Here is a 15,472-nt window from a genome sequence, read left to right as displayed (position 1 = left end):
TTCCAATTTGGATCTGGTTCATGATTTGTCTAGCTTAGCCAATAACAAACATCTTACTAAACCTTTTTATTGAATCTATTAGAAAAGAAAAATATACAAAACACTCAGGGAACAGTCTTTTCATTTTTAACCAGCCCTCACAATCACTTCATCAGTTACAGTTTCAAATGTGGCAGATTACATCAGCTGAAGCTAATTAACGATGATTATGCAGTGGCTAAGATTACACTTTTGGATGTCGTTTTGGATTCAGATTTGGTAAGCGGATTTAATGCCAGTATTGAATAAAATACTGTTGAATCCCAACCCTATTTGGGATGTTGTCAATCACATGTTTCTGCAGTGTTGAATGTTTTTTGGGGAGAATGGCCTTGGATTTGCAGACATAGGAAATTATTTAATGAAAAAAACAACATGAGACTGTAGTTGTTGAAAGATCCGCCTTCCTGTGAATGTACTAAAAAGATTTCATCAGGAGGAGTGTTGCAGATTTAGTCATAGAAAAAAAGACCCAGCTTGTCACCCTCTTGCACATAATGAGTTCCTGACATGCCGCCTACATTTCTCGAGAAGCGAGTTCTTTGATTGAATCTTGACTATTTTCTCTCAGTAGCAAAGAAAGAATAGCTTGTTGTTGTTAGAGGGAGATCATGGTAGATGGTTGGGTGTACAAAGGGGGTGACTTCAACAAGGGCAATTTGCATCAGCACTCTTCTCTTTTATCCATGACAGTGATGTTTTCCTAGCTTTAGGCATAACCACGATCTTTCCATAACTGTAATCATGTAGTTTTATCAGTTAACTAAATCTTTCTTTTTTTGGACCGGTAATGTGTATCATATTGAAAAGTACAGACAAATAACTCCCTCTTGACACATACACTCATACAGACATCTTCCATAAGGTCCCAGCAAGAATTTAACAGATAATGACATGCAGGGAGAGATAATGTTCAAAGTCATAAAAGTTTACTGATTACAGCACAGAAATAATTCATATTAAAACGGCTTTGGAGACAGTCTTGAACTCAATGACCGTATGAACTTTTTGCCGCTTTTCATCTTGCAGACCATTGTTTCTACACTCATTTAGTGTCAGCATGTTTGTTGAAGTACTGGACACCTGGACAATGTGAATTGTGAAATACTGAATACCAGTGACTAGCTGGAAGCATGGTTTTCACTCTTGGAATACAAAAGATTCAGTGGAAAATAGAGACATTGAATATGAGCAGCAGAGGATCACAGATGTTGTACTAGCTGTGAGCTGTTTTTCCCATCGGTTTCCAAACAAAGTTAAATGCAGCATTAACATACAGAAACATACTCAGACAGTCAGAAGGGCCTTTCAGACTATTGTTGTTCCAAATTTGCAGAATACACAAACACACACATGTCAACATCAGCTTAATATCAGAGGTGAAATCCCCTGTGATTGTGGCTGTTGACTGTCTATGCTGCATCTGCTCTCCATTATGCATGTGTTTCCCCTCTCTAATACTTTGATTACATAATGCAGGATAAGCGGCTCATTAGGACTGTGATTACCAGTCTTTGAGTGGGCATCTTGTGCTGCCCTGCCGAATCGGGTAGACAATTCAGACAGATCACTAATACCCTTTTTACACAAAAATTAGCGTGGATATGAAGGTTTTTTAAATGCAGGTAAACCCGCTAAAAATAGGTGATTGCCTTTGTTTTTTTCTGATCTTGACATTACGGCTAGCAGCTAGTTATCATGGCTAGCATCGTTAGCATAGCCGTGCTGTGCTGTGTGTGGCCCATGGACTATATAAAAATAAGGTGTAGCCGTGGTGTTTCCGGTTTAACAGCATCCTGCTGGGCAGATGACAGGTGTGTTTACGGTTTGTGGGCTCTGAAAGACATCACAGCGTGGATATAAAGTCAATCAATGGATGAGACCATATGTTTATGCATGGTCTCTCTGTAATGACAAAGTAATTCGTACTTTGTTCTTACAAAATAAAATCAGCATGAAAATTGGTTTAAACTGATCTGCTCCTTTTAGTATTTCTTCATAAAAATCAGTTAAAAAAAACACATACACATAATAATGGTGTGTGAATGTGCATCTGTGTATTTATTGTATGTAAACAACCTGTCCATTTGCCTGCCTGTGTATGCCATATATGTGCCTGTGCATGTACATGTGTGTTTGCATGTTTGTGTGTGTGTGTGTGTGTGTGTGTGTGTGTGTGTGTGTGTGTGTGTTTGCAGCTTACTGTAGTAGAGGGTTATTGGGAGCTACTGGAGGAAACTATTTACAGCTGCCACAGGCCTGACAAGTGCTACAGGGTACAGTACTCAACACTACAGCATCTGTGTGTGGAGACAGATCAGTCTCGTCTGTCTTAGGCTGTGAGGAGTTTGTCTCAAGGGTGCACTTGGTGTGTCGGTTCTTGTAGAGAAGAGGGGAGATGACAGACTAATCACTGCCTCTTCACCTCCTGACCTTCTAAAGGTCTTAGAAGCTCTGCTGATAGCTCTGTGTGTCAAGATGCTTGTACTTGTGCTGAAGAGTGTGAAGATAAGGTAAATCCCAAAAATCCAAATGCCAACTATAAGATAGTAGAGGTGCAACACTGACCTAAAATCAAGTGTCTGTGTAGTGCAGGTGTGTGTGGGAGGGAATCCAGCTGAGTTTAGTTTTTGGTTTCATATTAAGGCCTAATCCTACCTAAAAGGTAAAAAACACAAACCAGTGTTTTAGTTATATTTAGCCAAGACAAAACATCTTGTAGTCATACTTCAGTGCCTTTTGAAAGTATTTAATAACTTGACTTCTCCATATTTTTTGGTGTTACAGCCTGAATCCAAGATAGGTCAAACTGAACCTTCCTGTCAACAGATTATAGTATCTGCAGGCTTCCTCACATGTAGCATATAGCCCCAACAACTTCCACAAAGAAGACAGGGCAGCATGTGTCTTGTCTGGGAGGCAAAACTCAGGGCAAAATGCAGCAGGAATGACAAAAATCTCATCTTGAGGCAACCCTGTCATCTATGAATTATGGTTATATACTGTACAACTAATCTGCAATAGCCACCCTCAGCCATCCTTCCATAAATGACTCTGAATATTTACATTTCCTCATTAAGTTGTCAGCCCTGACAGCAGCAGATCACACTGGACACCCACAGTAGGTCCAGTGTAAGATGTATTTCCTCTGGACATGACATAACAAACTCCATCCACTTATCCTTACCTTGCTCAGGTTTCATGGACGGCCCAATTAAAGCAAAAACAGCAACAATGGCAACTCATCTTACTGACTGCATACTAATGGACTGCATCATAGTAAGAGGTGTTTTCTAACAGTCTATCTGCCCTTATGTAAGTAGGGGCAGCCAAACATTAGCATATGCAGTCCAACACAACACCACCACTAACTATGACAGCTGTTTTTAACTCATTTTAATCAAGTCCATGTTAAGTCTTCAAGGTCTATTTTATATTCTGGGGCTCTACTGGAATATCTTTGCATGATTTACAGTACAAAAAGCTCCTTATTTAACTCTGCAGCCCCTCAGTTCTGCAGCCCCTCAGTTCAGCCTCTGACTGAAACAGGATGTTTTAGCTCCTGTCTCTTTAAGGCCCCCCTCCTGAAGAGCCCACTCTGTTCTGATTGGTTAGCTTCTGGAGGCTGCGTAAACAAACAGTAGTAGTTGGATTATGGCTCTTTTTCTCGTTCTTTCACTTGAAAAATAAACTTCTCAAATACATCCGAACATGTTCACGCTCGAATCTGATCCTAGATAAAAGTCGAAGTTAATGAATAAACCTGTTAATTTCATAATATCATAATATTCAAGATGTGTTGCTATGCAAGGCCTGCCAGGTGCTGTCTTAATTGTTTTTGCATGATTCTGAGATTTTACCAGGTCAAAACTTGAGGCTTGTGGACTTGAATGTTTTTGCTTTCAAGTCTTAAGTAACTGTCAAGTCAAGTATAACTCGCAAATTTTGATGTGTCATACTACATTAGATTGCATTTTTTAATGTAAATTGTACATACAGTGCTCCTGAACCACTCTGGTTTCCATGTGTTAGTCATAATATAACTCATGTTCTCTAGTTGCTGATAATACATTGGAAAAATCCTTAATATGTTTGTTTTCAGTGTCTTATGGAGTTAAAGTCACAGTAACAGAAGCCCTGGAATAAGATCAGAGCTTTGATAATACATTTATTTTTACTCCCACGCTTTTGATCCTGCTAAGAGTTTTATGTAAGAACACAGTTTACCTTTGATTCAACTTTAATATTGTCATCAGAGGGATTCTAATACTTTAAACCTGTGATTAAACACATTCACAAGTCGCAAAGGTGACATTGCTTCTCTTTGAAATCATTCACGCCTCTGTGCTTCATTAAAGCACTTAATGGCCTGTCCAAGCATTGAACTGGGAGAGGGACAGGGTGGAGAATGGACCTGTTGTGCCGCTGACCTGCATGGGAGAGAGAACAGACAGAAATAAAAGAAGGCAAAAAGAAGCGAGAAGAGTGATGGCTGGTGAGAAGATCCACGGAGCTCTCTTTCTCTCAAATATGAGAATAGGGATTAGAAAGTGAATAGCGATTACCTCCATGTTGACCTGCCAGCCACTGTAATCAAGGACAGTGTGAGTGATGCCATGATTAGCCAAAAGGAAGAGGCCAGTGACAGTAATCCTTGGGAAAATGTGGATCACAATGACAGGTTGTGCTTAGAGACGACAGCAGAGGCTCCATTGCTTTTCAGAGGAGAGGAAAAAACAGAGGAGATGTTTGAGAGGAGAGGAGATAGAGAGAACTTCCTTTTTCTTTCAACACCCTAAAACTTTTTTTGGGATCTTCAAAAGAAATCATGAGGTCCTGTCAGCCAATTGAGAGTAAAAAGAGAGAGAGAAGGAAAAAAAACTCAAGTAACAAAACTCACAAAGGTCACTTCGTTAGAAATTGCATAATGAAATACCTCCGTATAATATTATCTAAATGGGATCAGGCAATGCAGCTGCTAATTCCTCTGACCACCCACATAATACAATAAATTACTATTGTCGTAATGCCAAGCCAACCACCTGCCCCTACTGCTCTGCTCTGTCTCCATCACAGCCTTTCTGTACACAAGATGGAGATGAATACTTCCAAAACATAATCTGTTACACATCTGAACTGCTCATATTATACAGTATAATGTCAAAATCATTCACTTTCGGACTCAAGCACAACATATTCCTGTCAGCACCATGATTTTAAAGCTGCAATAATCAACACGTTTATACTAACAATGGGTCTAATGACTATTTGTAATATGAAAGGGCTCACTTATAGTGAGAATTATCTCAAAAGTGTAATACCCGTCAGCATTACAGCCCATTGTTTTGGTTTTACAGCCTGAGCTTTACTGTTTTGGTTCACTGATTACCACTCAAATCAACTTTGTTTCCAGCAAGTAGCTCTTTATCAGAAGTTAGCAAATAGCTGGTGAACATAGTGGAGCATTTAGCAGCTAAACAGTTAGATACTTGCCTCAGGAGCTGGTGGAGACAAAACAGAGCTAAAAGGAGAGTCAATATTGGATTTATATCTGCAGGATCGCCAGAAACATGACTCCAAATGAACGCTAATGATGATCTGTGTCTGCTCAGTGAGTAAATAGGTGATAATATGTCAACTGTTTTGCTCACTTTCAGGAAGAACCATAAAACTAGCTGAAAAATGCACCTTACCTTTCAAAGCCAGGTCCTCTGAGTGGTAAGCATAAATGTGCACCACTGTATCCCTGCTGGTACAACTGTATTTTCTTTTATAGGCTATAGCAACATATTAAAATATGTCTTTTAGAAATATTGAAAGAAAGATTCTTTAACTAAATAACATAACCACTAACTTTCAAATTAGTTCAGTTAGTAAATTTACTAGTGAGTTGAGAGTTTAGCTTAATTAGTTGAGTTGAATACGCTAGCTAGTTCTCTGTGAGTAGACCTAGTGTTTAGTTTAGCCATGGACTGGCATCGATGAGTGCTGCTCCAGCTGTGTCAAGTCATTAGATTATTTTTAATAAACAACAAAAAGCAGCAGAGATCATCGTCTGTACATCCTATCCTGACTATGTCCTGATAACTGTTTAGAAAACAGTTATATATCTCTGGAAACTCACAAATGGCAAGGATCAGTCTCTCGTCCATTGATTTGCACTGCAATTAAACTCTGGCAGCAAGCGGGTGTGTGTGTGAGATGAGCCCGCGCCTCCCTACTTGCCTGCTTGCTTCTCGCTGAAAATTAATCACTTAAGCACGTCAATCACTCCCTGTCTGAAAAGACCATTACTCTTCCATAAAGGTGGAAAGTAGCGAGTGTTCGGTTGAGAGAGAAGGAGAGAGAGTGTGTGTGTACAGTTTTGACTATTTGTCAGTGAATAAATGCTACAACTCCTCAAGACCAAGCCAAGTTCCCATGTCTTGCTTGCCACCTGCTGACTAAAGGAGGTGAGCCCCAAAATTAGCAACAATGGTTTAGCCTAACCTGACCATGCTCATTTAGGGTGGACTGATCTTTAAGCTGGACCAGCTATTCTCAACGGAGAACTATCTGGCTGCTGAGTCTCTGGCTGCTGAGTTTTACAACCCCCCCCCACCCCCCAGCAGATGTCTAGCTATTGATAGTCTTATGATTTACCGAACAACCTACCCAACTGGATTCACTGTAGTGGCTCCAACAAAGCTGATTCGTCAAAAGCTGAAGACCCCGCCCCTCCTTCTTACAAAGCAATTTACAAAATACAAAGAATTGTAACATGTGCAATACACAGTAAATATGTCAAAAGTATGCATGCGTGCGCACTCACTCCCACGCGAGTGTTTTTGCTTTACAGGACATGAATACAGGCTTGCAGGTCTGTAATTGTTGCACAAACTTGCAAAGCAGATTTTGCAGGCAGACACTGAAATGTTCAGCCTGCAAGTATGCAAGCTTGCAGCACAGAATTCACAGTTTCAAACATAAATGTACAAGTTTACAAAACTAAGGTTACAGAAACAAAACCCTGTTTTCAAGTACACCTTTTTGAGTGATATAATATTCCATACTTTTAGTAGTAAACAGGGTCAAACAGAGTGGAATTTGCAGGCCATATACCCAAAACAAAGAGCTAAATCAGGCTAAAACCTTGACAGAGCTTAAGAGGTGGGTGATAATTCCCTGTGGAGTTTTCATGTCAAATACTGAGCAGAAAAACAGTCCATAGGCAGGGATCCTTGGCTTGAAAAGAAACCTTGACAGGCAGTGAACTTTGTCACAAAATGCTGTGGCAGCAGGGGCACTGTTGCATAACCGTTAGTGTTTAAAGAATTAGAGTCTTTGTGGGGGGTCAAGTTATCAATTAACAAACCCACATTGATACCCACCCACACACTCATTCAAAATCCCTCTACACCTCTCACTCTGGTGGCAGTACAGGTCTGCTGGCTCCCCTGTTGTTCAGGGACTTTGACAGGAAGATTATAAGGGACCAGCTTTTATGCTTGATGTCCACTGGGTTACACAAAGAACACGGCTTTATCCATTTAAACTGACTAAAGAGGGTCATTGTTCTCCTGTAATCCACCTTCAAGATAAAATCATAAGCAAGTAGAGAGAAAGAGATATTTTGTGTTTTCTCAAAATCCCCAGACATGTAATAATTCTGCAAATTTACTGTCTCAGATCCATCATATTATTTTTTATTTTTCAGACGTTATGCAGCTGGAAAGACATTTCAAACCAAACTAAATGTCTTCAGCATCCTGGAAGTCTGTGGCAATACAGCTATAATCATATATCATGAAGCTGGAAGGGATGAGATTGGACCAGACGTCCAGATTCCTGCGATGAATGAAGAAGAAAGAAAAAGAGTAACAGAGCTACAGAGAGATGGAGTGATGTGTTTTATGTGTGTGCGTGTGTCCATGTTTTCTGTGGTTGCTCAGCCATTTCCTTCTCTGTTATTACGGCCATTAGCCCACCACAGAAGCCACATATTGAAAGGAAGACCCCTCAGTTTACAGAAGAGTTTGACAGAATACAAACATTTGTTGTTTAATTGTTGTTTTGTGACATCATGGTGTGTGGTGGTGAGATTTAGTCTGGAGAGGCCATTAAATTTTGAGCCAAAGAAAGAATGTAACCATTTAGACATTTGTCAACAATGGGATTCTTGTATGTGCTTACAAAGAACTTGAATTCTCTACATTTTCCCAGATGGCTAAGTTATCTGTGAGCTTCATCACCACCTCAAAGGCAAAAAAAACAAGAAACAGCTTCACTCTCATACATGATTGTGTGGCCCTGGATAACTGAAAGAGAAATAGCAATGATACTGTATAAAAAGGCCAAAAAGGATCCTGAGCAGATCAGTTTGGGTCTTTTTTTAGGTGCAGTAAAGCAATGTCTAGATTGCATGAATTTTTCAAAGTAGAAAACACTAAATTTCTGATAATAAGATGAAACAATATCTGCACACACAGCTCCCAGTAATTAATACACAGATCATTTCAGATAGACCTCATCAACTCCTTTAAGCCTTTACTTAGTAACACTGCCTCTGGTTTTCCTCTCTATATTTAGAAACTAATATAATCTCATGCTTTTTCTAATATTTATTAAATTACTAATACTAGTTTGTTCATCTTAAGATATAAGAGCATCAATGCCTGTAAAGCATTTATTTCCTGTATCAACTCTACACTACTTTAGATGTTGAAAATACAATTTCCTAAGGCCCACTCTTATTAATAGCCTTTTTTATAGTTATTGTTTTATTTCCACTATTTTTATTGATTCTTATTCTTTTGAGTTCGGTGATTAGATTTACTGCACTGTTACGCCGCCCTGAGTTTCATTTTATTGGGTATAAAACACTGGAGCTCCGCATGTGTTGATGTATTACGTGATTGGCTTGTGAACCTCTTTTATATAAATGCACTCTAGATTTAGTTAGAGTAGATAACCCAGAGAGAGCCTGACTAAGTTCAACTTTGTCATACAGGCCCCAGTGTTTTAACAACTCGGATGAGGCGGTGCCCTCGCAGCACCTGATCGTGTACCACATTGCTTGCATGCTTCAAGGATCCCAGGTGCTAGCTTACATAAGACAAAGCCACTGACACAACCCTCTCACCAAACCCAGTTATGCCTGGAATGGACTTTTAATTAACTTGTACTCTGTTTTTATCTCAGTTCCTCTGCCTCTCCGTATCTGTCACTGTCTCAAATGTATGACACATGGAGGGTCGTCAGGTGAAGAACTTTTTTTTCCTTTGAGGTTTTCCTCGTCAGCCTAATGCACTGAATGAGTTAATGGACCGCACAGACGTTTTTAGAGTTCACTGGTTACTCAGCACACTGAACGCTAAAATATGCACTGGATGCAGTTATCTGCTGGATATGGACAAATGGTCTAAAAGTTGCAAGGACTTTAAAGGCCTTGATTTTCATACTAGGAGTGATGGGATCCTACATGAAGACACAATTTTCTGCCAAAGTTAGAACAGTTTTGGTAATTTGATGTTGAGGTTTCTGTTTATGTTTTTGTCTGTGCTATACTCATTGGGATGAAGTGGGTGGAGCTCAGTCATAAGGTGTTAAGGTGCACCAATCAAGATTTAGTGTTTGGTCACTGTCAATCAAATGTGATCAAACTAACTTTTGGGGGTGTTACATTCTTAAAAAATAATACTAAGGATTGTATTAACTTTAATTCTTGCTTATTTAGTCATGACTATTTAATGTTACAGAGAAATACTTAATTTACTGGAGATTTCAAGACAGGTTTTCAGGAGCTTTAAACATCCATAAAGCTACATTTTGATACAGTGAAGCACACGTGTATGTATTGAATGGTGTAAGGGTTGATAAAATTGCTGAGAAGTAACCATTAATTCAGCTTTTAGCTACTTGAGTCTAATGGTTTCGTGTGGATGTTCATGTTGCTCTGTGTTGGTGTTGTTGGTGTTATCAGTGCTGTTTCTGTGAGTTTGTTTTGTAGTCTTGGTGTGTAGTTTTAATGTGTGCAGTTACTAGCTACTCAATCCTGCTGTTTTACTGCAAAACATTATGAAGGTCATCTTCTAGTCCACATATGAAAGCTGAGAAATGCTTCACCTGCACTCATGAAAACAAACTGAGCGCACTGAAGTAACCATAAACTTTAACATCTTCTCATTCCAAAGCAACATAAATAGCCTAAGTAGGTAAGAGTAGTTAAGTATAACAGTTTTTCTCCTTCTCCTTCTCTCTGTCAGGCTACAGGCTGTGTTTTGAAGACACAGGTCATGCAAATCAGTGTTTTTGTGAGACAGTTTTATCTCTGAGAGTGTCCTCTGGGCATCTTTACCTCTACCTCCTGCCTGAGTGCGCCTCTCTCCACAGTTTCTTTGTTTTCAAGCACACATAACATTAACTTTGTTCACTGTGGTGGGTCCCAAAGCAGAGGAAAGCTTTCTTTACTCTCAAATGTATACATTCACAGTCGCTGGGGAATGGTGCTGATTAAATGCAACTTCAAAGCCATGTTTGGCTAGGCTAGCTAGCAGTGGCTAGTTTAGCAAGTCGTTTGCTTGCTGTTTTGAATATAACTGATGTTGTGAAACTCAGAACAGAAGCCCATACTGGCCAGCTGTGTGTTTATTTTTCTAGTTCCACTTAGAGGAAGTGTCAGTGGTGGGTTACAGTGCTGGATTTAAACACATGTTATCTCACTTTTGTCTGATTTATTACATTTGAAGATATTCCTCCCATCTATTTTCCCCCACCTGACAGGCCAAATTACATAATATACAAAACAGCAGAAGAACTGTGACCCCTTGCATGAAGAGTTGTTTCGTTTCCCTGAATCGCGTCAATTCCAGTGGAAATATCCACACATCAGAAGAATTTCTTAGCAAAAAAATGTGGATTGACTCTTCCAGAAAGGGACTGCGGTGGACAAAGGTGGGTTTTGTGTGATGAAAATGGTCCATAAAGGCCCATTGAGGAGCAGAGGAGGGAAATAAATGTGAGCTGATTGAAGAAGGCATGTTGTGACGGGACGGAGGATGTGTTTGGAACAGGCGCTCAGCTGTGAGATGGCCGTATGAACGTGTTTGCCATCCCAAGAGACCTGTGACAGGAGACGTAGTTATGCGAAAAATCTGTGGATAAATATGTGAGGGTGTGTCTGTGTCTGCACCATGGGTGTTCGTGTGTATCGCTCCAACAAAACAACTCATTAAATAGACTGATCAATAATGTGACGTGTCTAGAGGGAGTTTTATCTGAGTCAGAAATAAAATTACTGGTTTGAACGCAAGCTGACTTCTTGCCTCTGAGCGAGCCACTCAACAGTTCACAGTTAAGTATTTTTAAATGAATGAAGTTCAGTTTCTTCAAAACCTGCCACAGAAAGATCTTAACGACGCAATCCATATTTTTATGTAAGCACAGAAATGTAAAGAATGTTAATACACATAACTGAAGAGTTAATTTACAGATCAAAAAATCAATATTTTGTCATTTCTCAGTTGATTAAATATTGCTCAAAGCCTGTTTTTCTGATATTTTTTATAAATATTACAGATGTAGTCAAGTGGTTAACCATCAGCATCTTTTATAATTGTCTTAAGACCTGTCAATCAATTTGAGAACGACACCAAGTTTGGTAGTGATGGTGAAGAGTTTTTTTCCCATGATTTTGAATACTTAAGTAAATATAACTACTACAAATAGTGTATATAGTATGTAGTAGTATATAACTACCAATATCTAATGGTGATAATACTACAATATTATTTTTGTCTTAATCGCTCACCCAGATTTCTACTATAACATTATTATCTAGATTGCTATCAGCTCTTATCTTTGTCCTTATCCTTCAAAAATGTGTGAGTGAGAAGGAGTAAAATCCTCTCTGCCGCAGGAAGTGGTTATGAGATCTAGTTTAAAGAAGCAGTGTTGCATGTTTTCCATCAGAAAGTGTCTACATATACTATTAACTACATACACACACACACACTGCAGACACTCAAACAGACATAAAAATATGTTCTCTGATTGCAGACTGATAGAAGTATATATCCTGTCAGCCTGAGGCACGGTTCACCACAGACCAAACAGTTCAACGCCTCAGCAGGATCCCTCCATTCAGAAGAATCAGTAGCAGGAAATCAAGCGCTTTCCAGCTGTTTTATTAGCCATGTGAGAGTATCTGTCATCCCCCTGCTCCTGCTCTCTGATGAGAAATAAGAGACGTTGAGGCGAGCGGCTGCCCTCCATCATCTCAGAGGGCTTCAGCCAAACTATACACTCCAGAACAGAAATCTGACCGAGTCCAACAACACTGGCAGGAAATTAATGACATTCCCAAGAGTAAGTGGCTGCCTTTTACTCAGATTGAAATGTATTCAGTTAGCCTCCTCCCTCGTTCAGTCCTTGAATGAGAAATATTGTTTTACATTTATTTCACAATTTAATTCAACGTTCTATGATGTCTCCTGATAAAGACGAATGGCTGCAAAAATCGTTTTTGAATGTGTGCTCATATGTCAGTATTAATGATATGGCAAGAGGTGATAATGCATCCACCAACCAGCTAACCAGCACTCTACAATGCACTAATGATGAATGGTGGTTATAATGTTCTAAATCTGATGCAGCTCAGCCGTCAGAGGAGAGGAGAAAACCATGACCACGGTTGAGGTCAAGGGGGCCGAGGCATGCAGAGAGCCAGCAGACAGAGCATGACCTTCTTGGCGGGAAGGGAAAACTTTTGACAAGAGACACAACTTGAAGATGAAGATGGATCGCACCAGGAATAGCACAGACATTGTTCCAAAAGGTCAATACATGATATGCGTTCAAAAGGCTATTTGTCTTCATCTGCAAAACAGTTTAGTGTTACATTTTTGTAGTTGCTCAAGTTTCCCAGTGTGAACCTATAAGCAGCTAGATGCATGTCTTCTAATCACAACTTACTTAAAGGGGACATGTCATGCTTTTTGTGATTTTCTGTTATTCTTATACTGTTGTGATGTCGGATGTCAATGTTAAACACGGTCAAAGTTCCAAAACCCTGGTGTGAACGTATGTACATATGCACCCTGCAGGTCAAATGCCAGGGCTTCAGCTTTGTTTGATACCTCTACTTTCAAATGACGTCAGATTGTTTGCACATGCCCACAAAGGCCGTCCATTCCCTAGCCTTTGTCGCTAAGGTTGTTCCATGGGTTGTTCATGTTTTCCACTCATGTCTTGGCTAAAATAAAAATTTGTGGCTCTATTACTACACCACACTGTTTCCTCCTTTCCCAACAGACAGTGTAATTTCAACTGTTACTATAAGACTTTTTCATGAAAACTGATGACTGAAACAACTGATGCTAATTCTGCAGATTTTCTGACAACTCTAAAGCACTGGCTATATATATCTATTTATATTTTGTCATTATATTTTATATGTCTTTTTATATATATTTATTTACTCTTTTTCTGTAATGGAGCCTCCCAGCCAAACGATTTCACATGACTGAAGTTGTATAACCGTGGTGACAATAACATCTTGAAACTTGAATCTTGAATCTTAATTCATTTAATGGGTGGTTCTCCTTGTACTTATTCCATTTGTCCCAAAGGAGTAATGTGGCAGAAAACATGCTAGACTGACTGGCAATACAAAGAACCTCAACCAAACCAGAAGTACTTAATTTGAAAATCTCTGCTTAGTTTTATTGAAACAAACATAGACAAGTACAGATTCTGTAAAGTCCTGCAAGGTGTGCAGTTACAGTCCTATTATAAGTATGACCACGTTATTCAAAACACATTGTCAAGTAGAACATAGATCATTTATCGCTATGCTACAGTAGGTTTGCTGTCTTTCAGTATCATATCGAGGCTGCCCGTTAGCCAAAATGTTTCGCTATCATTGCCCAAACTTAATAAACTCCACAACTGCTAAGCAAAGGCTCTTTTGTTTTCAGCATTGTTCTAACTAAAATATTCACCGTTCAAATCGTTTCTGTCTTGCATAGATTAGACAGTGCAGTATATGACTCATGATCTTTGCAGCAGTAATGAAAAACATTCTATTCCACTCAGCAAAGTCGTTAGATATGAAGTTTTCCCTGTGGCTGCCTTAATGTGGTAATAATCTGTTGAATTTAATGTTACGTGTTTCATCTGTGCAGATTACTGTAAGAAAACCTACCTGGACTGTTCAGGTGCATACTGGAAATTTAATTTCATGCAAACTAAACACCCCTAAACACCATGAAAGACCGCACAGACTTTCTTGCTCACGCTATCTGCTTTGCCTCACATTTACTGTAATTGAAAGCACTTAGCTGTTATAACCTCCTGTGATTCTCCGGCGGGTTGCACCAACACAGAGTGCAAATATTTCTAGCCACATTAGAATTCTTTCCCCCACCATACTTGTAACTCTTTCATCCTCCTTTTAACAATGGCTTTTTTAAACACAGCAAGAGAACATACTGTTTGGCTGAGGTTTTGAGGTTTTGCATGCAACACACATCGTGATTCATGGTGTCAAAAACAAAAAGATGATTAAAACATTTTCCCCAAAATAAACATCTGTTGACCAGACAAGTGTTGCAAGTTTCACTTATCACTTATCTGGATTGTGAGGTTAAAGTGCTGCAGCTTCAGGAAAGGTAGAGGTATATTGTGCAACAGTGTCTTTGGCCTAAATGGCAGTTCTGGTGGCTTAATAAAGTTTAAGGCCTCTAGGGTTGGTGTTTGTGTGTGTCGGAGTAAATAGACCAGAGAGGAAAGCAGTCCAGCAAGCTATCCAGCTGTTGGAGCATTTAAATAAACCACCTGTAACTTTACTGCACTATAAATGTATTCATAGTCCTTCATTTCACACCATAATGCACTTTACTGAAGCACTCACCTCTGCTGCTACTGTAGAAGAAATCCATGGCATCTTATAAAAGCCTTTATTACAGCCAGTTTGCTCTTACGTAATAGTCCAGCAGTGAAAATGACCCTGTTCACAGCTAGCCACGCATTAGCCTCAGATGCCCTGGCTTATTGGTACGATGTTCAGGCCATAGGAGCAGGGTTAAGTTAGTCTAGATCATATCTGTGAATGAGGTCTCGGAAGCACTGAGGAGCAGCATATTTCAGTGGCAGGCCCAGTGTAGATAAAGATAATAACACCAGGCGAAGAACAAATCACAGCAGCCCCCAGTTAGGCTGCAGACGAGGAAATGTGATGGAATGTGTGCTTTTCAACACTCCCAGTGTGATTCCATCAAAACCATAACAGCTACCAGTGTTAGAGCCGTTATGAGCAGTGTTTGCTCTCTCTTTCCAAGTACAGGGCATCATTTAAAAAAAAAAATCTGATGGTTAATTTAGGTTAGAGGATAATGGACACTGTAAAAGAAAGACGAAGGAATGAAAAGACTTTCAAGAATCCTCATGAACACTA

This window comes from Thunnus albacares, chromosome 16 (genome assembly GCF_914725855.1).
Source record: "Thunnus albacares chromosome 16, fThuAlb1.1, whole genome shotgun sequence".
Lineage (NCBI taxonomy): Eukaryota > Metazoa > Chordata > Actinopteri > Scombriformes > Scombridae > Thunnus > Thunnus albacares.
This window is presented reverse-complemented; position numbering follows the sequence as displayed.